Source organism: Sebastes umbrosus, chromosome 7 (assembly GCF_015220745.1).
Source record: "Sebastes umbrosus isolate fSebUmb1 chromosome 7, fSebUmb1.pri, whole genome shotgun sequence".
Classification (NCBI taxonomy): domain Eukaryota; kingdom Metazoa; phylum Chordata; class Actinopteri; order Perciformes; family Sebastidae; genus Sebastes; species Sebastes umbrosus.
Genome location: NC_051275.1, coordinates 10,093,771 through 10,104,594, shown reverse-complemented (window position 1 = coordinate 10,104,594; position 10,824 = coordinate 10,093,771).

Below are 10,824 nucleotides of genomic sequence, written 5' to 3'. Positions count from 1 at the left end.
CTTTCTGGAACAATCTGACAATCATGCCTATGTTATGCAGCAATTGACCAGGTTTGTTGAGGTATGAAAGCCAGGGCTGTAACTTTTTTTTCTTCACACAGATACTTCCATCACTTTACATGTGTACAGTTCATCATGTTGAGACTACAAAGGCACACAAAAGACACTGAATTCTTAGAGAGAGAGTCAACTTTCTGCCGTGCCTTTGAGTGTGGCCAATGCTTCTGCCTTTACATATGCTTCTTTGTTAGCATAATTCTACCTTCAAACAACTTATGTTTATGTTTACCTGACAAGGCCCTCTTGTGGCCACTCAGAGGATTTTTGTCCGTCAGAAGAGAAGGCGGAAGTAGGATGATTGTTGTAGCGCCACAAAACTTCCTTGGGCAGGTGGGGAACCTGTCTATGTTCCCTTAGCCCTGATCCCTCAGTTCTATGTTCCCTCAGCCCTATGTCCCCCACAGGCCTATGGTCCCTCAGTCCCGATCCCTCAGCCCTATGTCCCCCCCAGGCCTATGTTCCCTCAGGCCTGTGATCCCTCAGCCCTGATCCTTCAGCCCTATGTTCCCTCAGTCCTATGATCCCTCAGACCTGATCCCTCAATCCTATGATCCCTCAGCCCTAATCCCTCAACCCTATGTCCCCTCGGATCAGTACCACCGCCGATGCCATAGCATTGTTCCGATGGCCCATTATTCCGAAACCCCAGTAGTCCGAAAAATGGCCCGTTGGACCGAAAGGCCTTTTGCTCGAGAGCCCGTTATCCCGAAATCACCCATTGCTCCGAAGGCCTATTGCTGAGAAAATACAACAAACACACATGCACAGCACATCGGTAATTATTCTAGGCTAATTCAGAAATGAAAAAAAAAAATAAAAAAGAATCTTGCAATAATAAACCTACTGAGGGTGGGGGTTGTTGCAGCATTTCTTAGCTCCCTTACTTCCCGAAGGTCTGGACCTTCATGGTCACAAATAGTGGCGTTACACCTACTAAAAACTACACTTTCAATGACCACACAAACACATCCTGGGTTGCTGCATGGTCCACCTGATTGACTCCTCCACGAGGAAACACAGAATGAAAAGGAGATGCAGCAGAAGCCTCTGATTCAGACTGTGATCACACTCTGAATCAAAAGACAAAAGCCATGAATAATGGCTGTAATTGAAATAAACAATGACCAAACACGCTCTTGCAAAACACACTGTCCTTCAATCAAATATAATTTCTACTCAAGTGAGGCATTTGCATTAGGTTATTCATGTCCCAGTCTGAATAAGTTGGTGACCTCATACGCCTCATCTACACTGTTGCAGTATTGACTTTAATGGCTTAGATGAGGTAAATTAGTTATACAGGTGTGCTTCAAAAATATTTGCATACTCATTATTGGCTGTGCATTTCAAATCCAGTGGTTTGTGGTATGCATGATCTCAAAGGGAATTGAACCATCAATCAACACATGCACCAAAATAACACCAAAATATTGCCGAGCAGGACAGCGGGACACTGAAGTGGAACACTGACCATTTGTCTTTGTGGCCTCCCCTCACTTTTAATTTTAATGAATTATTTTCTGTGAAATTCCAGCCGCCTATCTACTCCATTATAAACTTTGGCAAGGGTAAAAAAGGGAATTGCCGTCTAATTAATTATTTCCAGCTTTTGTTTCTAATTAAATGCATGGTTAGTCTATTCTGTTAAGGTGGGTGTGTCGCAACAATGCTGTTTTACCAGCGCAGACACACTCCGTGAGCCTGGCTCTGACTGTCACACCCACGCATCTACAAGAAACATGATGCTGAGCAGCAGAACAAAGGAAAGTTTGGGAAGGAAAAGTAAAGGAAAGTTCTTCTGCAGTGAAATCAACACTCACTGTGGTTGTTTAATAGAGTATACAGTGGAAGAATGGAGGCCCAGATTGTGTGTTGTGTTTACAAGCCATGTTTTTTTTTTCAAAACAGCATTCTCATATAGTTGAATGATATGGAATTTGTTCATGTCACCATCCCTGCAGCTGCTTGGACCTCGAAAAACACCACGCTAAACTTATATGAGACTTACCACCAGCGAGAACAGGGACCCTAAACCATGTCCTATCTTCTAACTATGATTAATGACTGCCAACTGTCATGCATGCATCAAGAACAGAGCCATACATCATGCAATAACTACAGCTGGCAAATACTGACAAGTACACTGAAGCCATGCCACAGCATAGACCTAATAGCACGTTTCAATGTTCAAGCTATTTTGATTTAATATTCAAGTACATGTGTTGGGAAAATATTCAATATGTACAATTTTGGCAAAATAGAAAGCAAGAAAAAAAATGCATGTGTGCATGGATGCATACACACATACGCACACTCAGAGACACACACCTCTATTCTCGTGTAATCCGTCATCTTGCCTATGGTTTTAATTCCTGTTAACTGCATGGTTGCATGCCGCTGCATCGTTCATTCTAATGGAATTGAATAACAGAGCTGCTTGGCTGCACTTGCACAGGCCCGCTTTAATTGGAATGAATGTTTTTTTTTTTTTTTTAACAGAAATATTCAGGCCAATTTTTCTCAGCTTAAAGACAATGTGTGACTCAAGTATTAGTCAGTTCTCCCCCCTCTGTAGCTATGTAAAATATAGACAGTCCATATATGGACAAATGTCCCATAACATGTTGTGTATGGAAATTAAATATATAATATAATATATATATAATATATTAATTTAAAAATATGCTACATGTTTTATTATGGTTCTATAAATTCTGGATTACCATCAGAAATTTGATGTAAAACTTGTTTTTCTAAGCTTTGTGGTGGTGTTACAACCCTGTAGATGTTTAGGGATAAAGGAGGCAACGAGACTCGGATGTAGTAAGGCAAACGGTGCACAGAAGTACAGAACTGTGAGCTTCTGCTGCTCCAAAATACAAAAACATGAAGAAGTAAAGAGGCGTTGAATAAAGAAAGGGCTACTGGTGGTGCCAAACCATAAAAGAAACAAAATCAAACACACTTCCTAACCCAGCTATAAACCTCCTACTTACCTACAGCCAACAACGGCCGAAAAGAAACGAAAACAAAAACCTACCTGACTGCGCTATATCTTACCTATATGAAACTCAAAATACATTTAGGCAGCCACCCATAAACCTGTTGTAGGTATAGACAATAACAACATTACATATGGTGCAAACTATTGTAAGGAATGTACTGCTAACTACTGCCCAGATCCCAGAACCACTGAACGAGTGCCTCATTCCTCCTCAGGAAAAATCAAAGGGAATTGTCCACGTCACCTGAAGTTCATTTCTGTTTGTAAATGTCTTGATGGATTAGGGATTTTTCAGAAATTCATTTTTTTTTTTTTTCTAGATGACATTATTACTTTCCTTCTCTGGAGAGAAACAATTCATTGTATAATAACAATACAGTATACGTAATTTACTAACTCAAAAAAACGCGTTTAGTGTTAAAGCTAGGGTTGGTAATTTCGAGGAACTAGCAGCGCTAGCTTCAAAAGTCTAGCAAGACAGTCGCCAGGTCGGCAACACTGACAGCACGTCACTTCAGGCCTCCTTACAAAGCCCCTCCCCCAAAATTATCATTATGAACGTAAACAACGAACATGGCCAGTGTTAGTACTCACAGTTGTTAAGCTAGCAGCTGAGATCGCTGTTCGTGTACCATCTCAACGTTGACTTATTTGTCACGTAACTTCCGTACTTAAGTGACACCACTTCCGTAGTTATTTTAGCTTAAACGTTGACTTATTTGTTTAACCCAAACCAAAATCTTTTCCTTACCAAGTAGTTCTGTTGCCTAAACACTGCAGGGGCTTGTGCAGGTGCATTGATTGCTCATGTTACTGGACATTCACAGGAAAACACACAAAAAATAACAAAATAGCTTTTCTAAGATATCATTCGAACTGTTGTATGAGGATACGTTGCTACGGAGCATGCACACTTACCCCTCGCAACCCCTGAAATCAGAGGTATAAATGAAGTTTCAAGATATCTGCTGGTCCACCCTAAAGACAGGACCCCCCCCTGAGAGGAAGACTGGAGTGGTGTATGACATCATCATGACATCACATGTGACAGTTGTGGGAAACATTACATCAGTGAAACAGCAAAGACCTTGGACAATAGACTGAATGAAAAGTGGAAACAGATTACATCAGTTCTCACAGAATCCACTGTAAAGAGGTCAAAGGTCATCGATCAGGAGTCAGTGGATGACTGAAAAAACATGTCCAATGAATCAGTGGAATGCAGCATAACTTCACATAACAGCAAATCAGGGTGTTAACTTCCATAACTGACATAGTATACTGAAGCTATTGACCTGATGCTCACACGGGAAACATCATTGTTTATTCCTTCCTCTGCTCGGGTTGCTTGCACACTCTCATCACTGTATATGTACACAGAGCACTCAATACTCATCAGTACACACAGTGACAACTTAGGGGCCAGATTAGTGCATGTGCAATATCCACCCTCCACCAAAGTGAATTAATTGTCTAATGGCTTTAAATTGATTAGGCATGTCTCAGGTTTGAGTTGCAAATCTCCCTCTAATCCAGGTATTTTCCTCTCAGGATAAGCATGGGATTGCTTTAATTAGCAACATGGCCATGTGTGATGGGTACAGTAACATGGCAGCGAACACCTGGAGCTGAAGTAACAATGTGCTTAGGTGATAAGGGCTGTCTTACAGTGGTGCATTTAGCCACTTGCTCAAACACACTCAGATAATGCCACAGAAGAAAATGCTAAACTGGCAGAAAATAACAAAAATAAATTTGCCCAGGAGTTGCTATAAGCAGTGAACAATTCTTGAAATGAGAGTGTAACAGCTTTGCTGTGTTGGCTTTGGGGTGTCCTGGTTCTAATATATATTTGTTGTGTCTAAAAGTAAGAAATGCAGCTTCTAATTGTAGATTTCAAAACACAAACATTTATAAAGTTATGGAATTATGTCTGTACATGTTTAATGCTTTGTTTATCTCCCACTAGAAGGAGTTACTGGAACTAAATTTGGGCACTGCTTAGTAGGTGATGCTAAATGTAACTTCCAAGTACTTTCTGGGGTTGTTGCTGGCTGTGCAACGCTTCGTATGATATCATACGAAAAGTTATTCCTCATTTTTCGTGCGCTTTCCTTGTCCATTAACTCGTGTGAATTTCCGCTCGTTACATACATAGGCCTACAGTCTTTTCAAAATAAACATCTGTCTTCACAGGAAACATTTTGGTTGGCTTTAGGAAATATTGTGGTTTGGTTTGAAATAACTATGGAAGTGGCGTTACTTAAGTATGGAAGTTATGTGACAAATAAGCCCCGGGCCACACATCCCCTGTGAGCAGTGTGTGACGGCTGCCTCGCTGAACAGCTGCGTATCTCACGCGTGTGGCGTCCACACTGGCAGCGTCTCTGTTGCAGCGCTGCCAGCCCTTTCTTTCAACATAGAGTTTGCCTTTCATAATGGCTATTTCATTTCATTATAAATGTCATTTATATTTATTTTAGACAGAAAAAGGTTAAGAGGCGTGTGCTTATTTGTAATATTCCACAATTAAAACTCGGTACTTTATTCATTCATGGAGCCCTGCAAGTCACTGCATTTTCTACAACACTGTCCTGTCCTGTCAAAGTCTTCCATCACGCCCTAAATTTTTTAAAGCCTGAAAACAGAGCCATAAGGAGGTGCAGAAGTCTAGTTATTTCCCAGAACACTTGAATTACAATATTATTAGTATATAATTACAATAACTACGAACAGTGTTTGAGAACAGCCTGGGCAGTGTTGTTGACTATGAATGGTCAGCCCGTTCTCATTCCCAGGGCGTCAAATACCTAGGCTTTGTCATGGCCATCAGCAGTCGATACTGCTGTAAACCCATCTGCAACAGTAAACACTCCATGAAAGTGTATCGGGAGTGTGGTGACGTAGTTTAAAGAGCGAAAGAGACACACCAGGTGGACAGGAGGGGAGGTGGATGGATCCAACAAACACAAAGCTTTCATCCAGGAGACTGTTGTTCGTGTCCCATGTGTTAAGTTTCACTTTCACGTTACAATCAGCTGTTTGTGCGTGTCCCGTGTTCACGAACAGCTCAGTTTTATCTCATTTCAACTCGTCACATTCCACCGCTTTGTCACGCCCCTTGGCGTCACTTTATTTTCTGCATCAAAACCACTATAGTTACCCTTGGCATCACTTTAGGATTAAGCACCAAAACCCACTATAATTAGGTTTAAAGAACTACGTGGTTGGGCTTCAAACTACTCGTCATTTTGTGTGCAATAACAATGCTGTTGTTGCCTTTGGCGTGTCATTTGTACGCCATGTAGTCTGTACTGACGGCAATGTGAATGCATGTGCGTGAATATGCTACGCTCAGAGCTAATGACGTAGAATAAAAAGTGAGAACAACTGCACGGGTGGGAGGGGAGGTAAATAGGTCCAACAAACACAGGACTTTCAACCAGGAGACTGGTGTTCGCGTCCCAAAGTGTTAACGAACAACAACCGACCCTGTGGTGCCAACAAAGCACAGAGGAGCTCGGATTACAACACACACACACAGAGGGAGTGCGACTTCATTCTCTGCTCAGGTAGACATTATTCCTCTATATCTTTACATAGCAAATAGTTGTTTGCTGCTATATTAATGCTCTGGATATTGTATGGATAGAGAACCATTAAAGAGCTATTTCAGACAAAATGCATTTCCAATCAACATTGGAAAAACATATTCATGAAAGGAAATACACCAACCAAGTAAATTCTAAACAGATTTTGCACTTAAGTGTGTATTCCATGTAATATCACGGTGGGAAATTGCCAGTGCAATCATACACAAACAACTCATTGAGAAAACCCTTGCCCTGAGCAAAAAACACAGCAGTTGGTCTCCAATATGTGAATGACAAATGAATATCACTCAGTGGGTCAGATGGTGTAGACACACTCCATGCTCTGTGCTAATCAGGCCAACCTACAGACCTCACATACCATCAGGACATCCTCCAGGGGGAAATTAGTACTTTCCACTTTGCTAAACGAGTATACTTTCCTCCCTGGGTGAGCACATTGTTTGTTACATGGGCAATTTCTTTATGTAAATTGGACTACAATGGGTTACATACCAATTATAAGTAAAACATTCAGTTTTTATACTGATTCTGAATAGCAAATTAGAGGTACATTTATGCACATTTTCTCAGGGGCAAGCTACACTAAAGCCAGAACTAAGCTCAATATGTACCATGAATTATTCATCAGTTAAAGGTAAAACTGAATGTTTGTTTTTTCTTTATTTTCTGAGTGCAAGTTAGCTACCTGGGAAACTGTCAAAGAACCAGTGTCAGTGTCATTATGTCAGATGCTAACTAAAATTACCAGAAGTGTACTTGGAAGGTCGCTTAGGCTAAGGAGCTAAAGTAGCTACTGTATGTACTGTATATCTAGTAGTATTTCTGAATTAATACAAAAGCAGCAAGTCTTATTATTAATATATCACCCTCGTACTCCTTGTCTTTTTCCCTGTATGAGTATAGGGTTAACGTTAGCAGCCCAAAACACAGAGTGGAAAGGACATCTGGAGTAGCACATGGTAACAACAAACATGTTACAAAGGTTGGTCATTTTTTTGTTGCGTGTCAATTCATAGGATTTATCAGCTATGATAGGGATCTGGTAACATTACTTTGACATGTGTGTTCAAAAGAACATAACAACTAAGAGGTATAAAAAGGACAATGTTGAACAATGTTTTTTTAATATTTAAATGTAAAAGTCTGAAAAGTTATAAAACTAGTTACACACAGACAACTTCAGACGAAGGTACCGTACACGTGCTCTAGATGGGCCTCCTGTCAATTGGCATTGTAATCTGACCTTTGTGCTGTGGTTGTGTACTTAGTCACTCAGTTAGTTAGTGCTCCTTACATGCAGCATTTATTTAAATTGGTCTCCCCCATCCTCTTTATTTCTGCTGTGGTTCAACTCTTCCAATAAAAATTAGCATTGTATGTTCCGACGGAAATATTCCAGCAGCTAAACTGCTGTATAATTATGCTACAGTAGCACAACAGGGCTTTCGATCTGAACTACTGACCCAACGCAGGGGGTTGAGGATTGTGACTGACATGACCCTGGATAAAGGTCGACTTTGAAGTCAAGATCAGGGTTAGGAACTGCATGACGCTCTGAACATAACTCTGGGGTCAAAGTTCAGTGATTAGTCAATTACAATGTATGAAGACATCACATCTTTTTATTTTGGATACTTGCTTACCTACCATTTAGGCTGATAGGAGTTTTGATATCACAGTCTATTGTATACCACAGGTAAGTACTCCGGACAAAGTGATGAGCGGGTGCTGCACATTCTTAGGTGGAGATTTGGCTTTTGATGATCTCATCCGGCCGCCGTAGAGGTCATGCTGTGTTGCATTACACAGAGATGTGTACCTGTTACTGGAGCCTAAACTCACTGATATGAATGGGGTGGACAAAGTAATAGAAGCACCTGTCAGTATAACACAATACAATTCAATAGCACCACAAACTACAGCATCCAAAATGACCAGAGGTTTGATTCAACAAGTTGTTTCAACAAAAATCAGAACATTATAACCTCCATGGAGGTAGGCTGTATTGCAGGCTTGTTGTAATATTGGTATGAAGCTTATAGTGGCTGGCATTATGAGCTTTGTTTGGTTGTCATTTCTCACCCTCTAATTTCACTTAACTTCATAAAGCTAAAGGAACAGAACCAGAAAATGTGCACTCTCCAGGCCTAACTAACCCTAACCCACAAATTAACCATTACTTTAACTTAATGGAGCAACTCCAGATTGTAGATTTTCGTCTTGCTTTGATGACTGAGAACCCAGGTTCTAAACCTTGGTCTTCTTCACTGCTCACACTGCATTGGGTGGATTTCTATATGTTACTGTTGTGTGGGAGAATACTCCTTATCAGCTGTAAACTTGTTTAATGTACTTCCATTAAGGTAAGCTTAATTTTATAAGCTGAATCCAGCATTTTTGGAGGCAATGTGTTATTGCTTTTAGGGTAGTTTATGAGACCAGTTTATGCAGCATTTAATTGTTTTAAATTATTTTTAATTGAAACAGTTAGCTGAAAAATCAAATATGACAAATTTAAATATCAGGAAGAACCTTCTCTTTGTTGTCTGGTCAGAGTTAGTCTCAGGACCTCAGTATTTCTAAAATCCGGGCAACAGCCGAGGTCACAATAAAATACTTTCCGAACTGTGCAAAACATTCATATCTGTATTCATGTTCCTTCCAAAGACACGGGACCATATCATATTTCACTTCATTTATTTTATTACCTGGACAGTCTGGTGTTTGCAGACAGACTGAAAACTAAATTCTATTTATGCAGGAACTTTTGTCTGCATCAGAATTTCCTTGTTTTTTTGTTATTTCATTTTCATTTTGGTTTCTATCTGCTCTTTTTTTTGTCATTTCCCTGGACCTTCTATTGATTATGTTTGTTTGACTATTTGACACTCTTCTTTGCCTGTTTAGTGATGGTGGCCAGAGCTGATTATGTTTACGTTTCTTCTTCTGTGTATTCAACAAAAAAACAAAAAGTCTTTGCAGCAAATTATTTTTTCTTGAAAAGAACTATTAGGGTGTGGATGTTCAGAGCTGGAAAAGAAGAAAGTTTCTCGGTCTGGCTATAGGTTGAATCTCCCTTGAATTATACCTTTAAGAGAAAAAACAGACATTGTTTGTGAGAAAATGCCCCTGAACATGACTTAAATAGTAAAGGAATTGGTCTTAAGAGTTAAACATCGCCTTCTGTTAGAGGAGGAGGGAGGAAGTGTAAAAGAATAGTGAGGTGGCAAAACAAACAGCTCGTCAGCAGAGGCCTGCTTATCAGGCTGCTACATGACGGTGTATCACCCACTCGCTGAGTATTGAGCCAGGGAAATGTGGCTCAGCGATCAACCAACCTGCTCCATTGATTAACAGCGTTTTGTCATTCCTTGCCAAGAGATTGGCTTCCCCCAACATGTGTTGTTTGTTTGAGGAGAAACAAGGACCGGTGCCATGTGTTTGTGTGCTTACGTTACGTTCGCTCCGAGGAGAGGGTACACTTCCAGCTGAGCCACTCTGCATTTAAAACTAGCAGCCAAATGCTCCTCATATGGAGAGGCGCTCTAAAAAAAAAAAACCTTCTCAGTTTGAACGCAAGTATCTCAGTGTTCGCCTGCTGGGCATGATCTTCCTATTGGCTCAATATTTTGGCCCCTGTTGTACCCTAAAGTACCATTTTGTACCCCCACCCCCCTCCCTCGAAGCATTTATCCCCCTTCACCCCCTTCTCAACACACACATGCACATACAGTACACTTATTTGGGATCCCAATGGGTGTGTGGGCTATTCAAACGTCCTGACTCAGAGATTTAAAATGTCATTTAAAACCCATTCAATGCTGTTAAGGCTTGCTTTATTTTTCCAGCGTTAGACTACAAGGTCAGTTTGCACCAACAGCTGATGAGCGATCAATAGGAATTTGAATTTAAAGAGCCTTGGCCCCGGGGGCGGCCAGTCGCCGGTGCATGGTGTTACCACAGGGGGGGCTAAGCCCAGGGGCTCAACAGAGACCTATATCCTTCCACAGACCCTCCACCCCCACCTTCCACCCCACATCCCCAAGCTTGGTTAACTCTCAAGACCATGATTAATTCATGGTGGATTACAGTCTGGAGGCAGGGGGAGAAAACTAGGATTGCATATGGTCCTAACTGCACATGCAC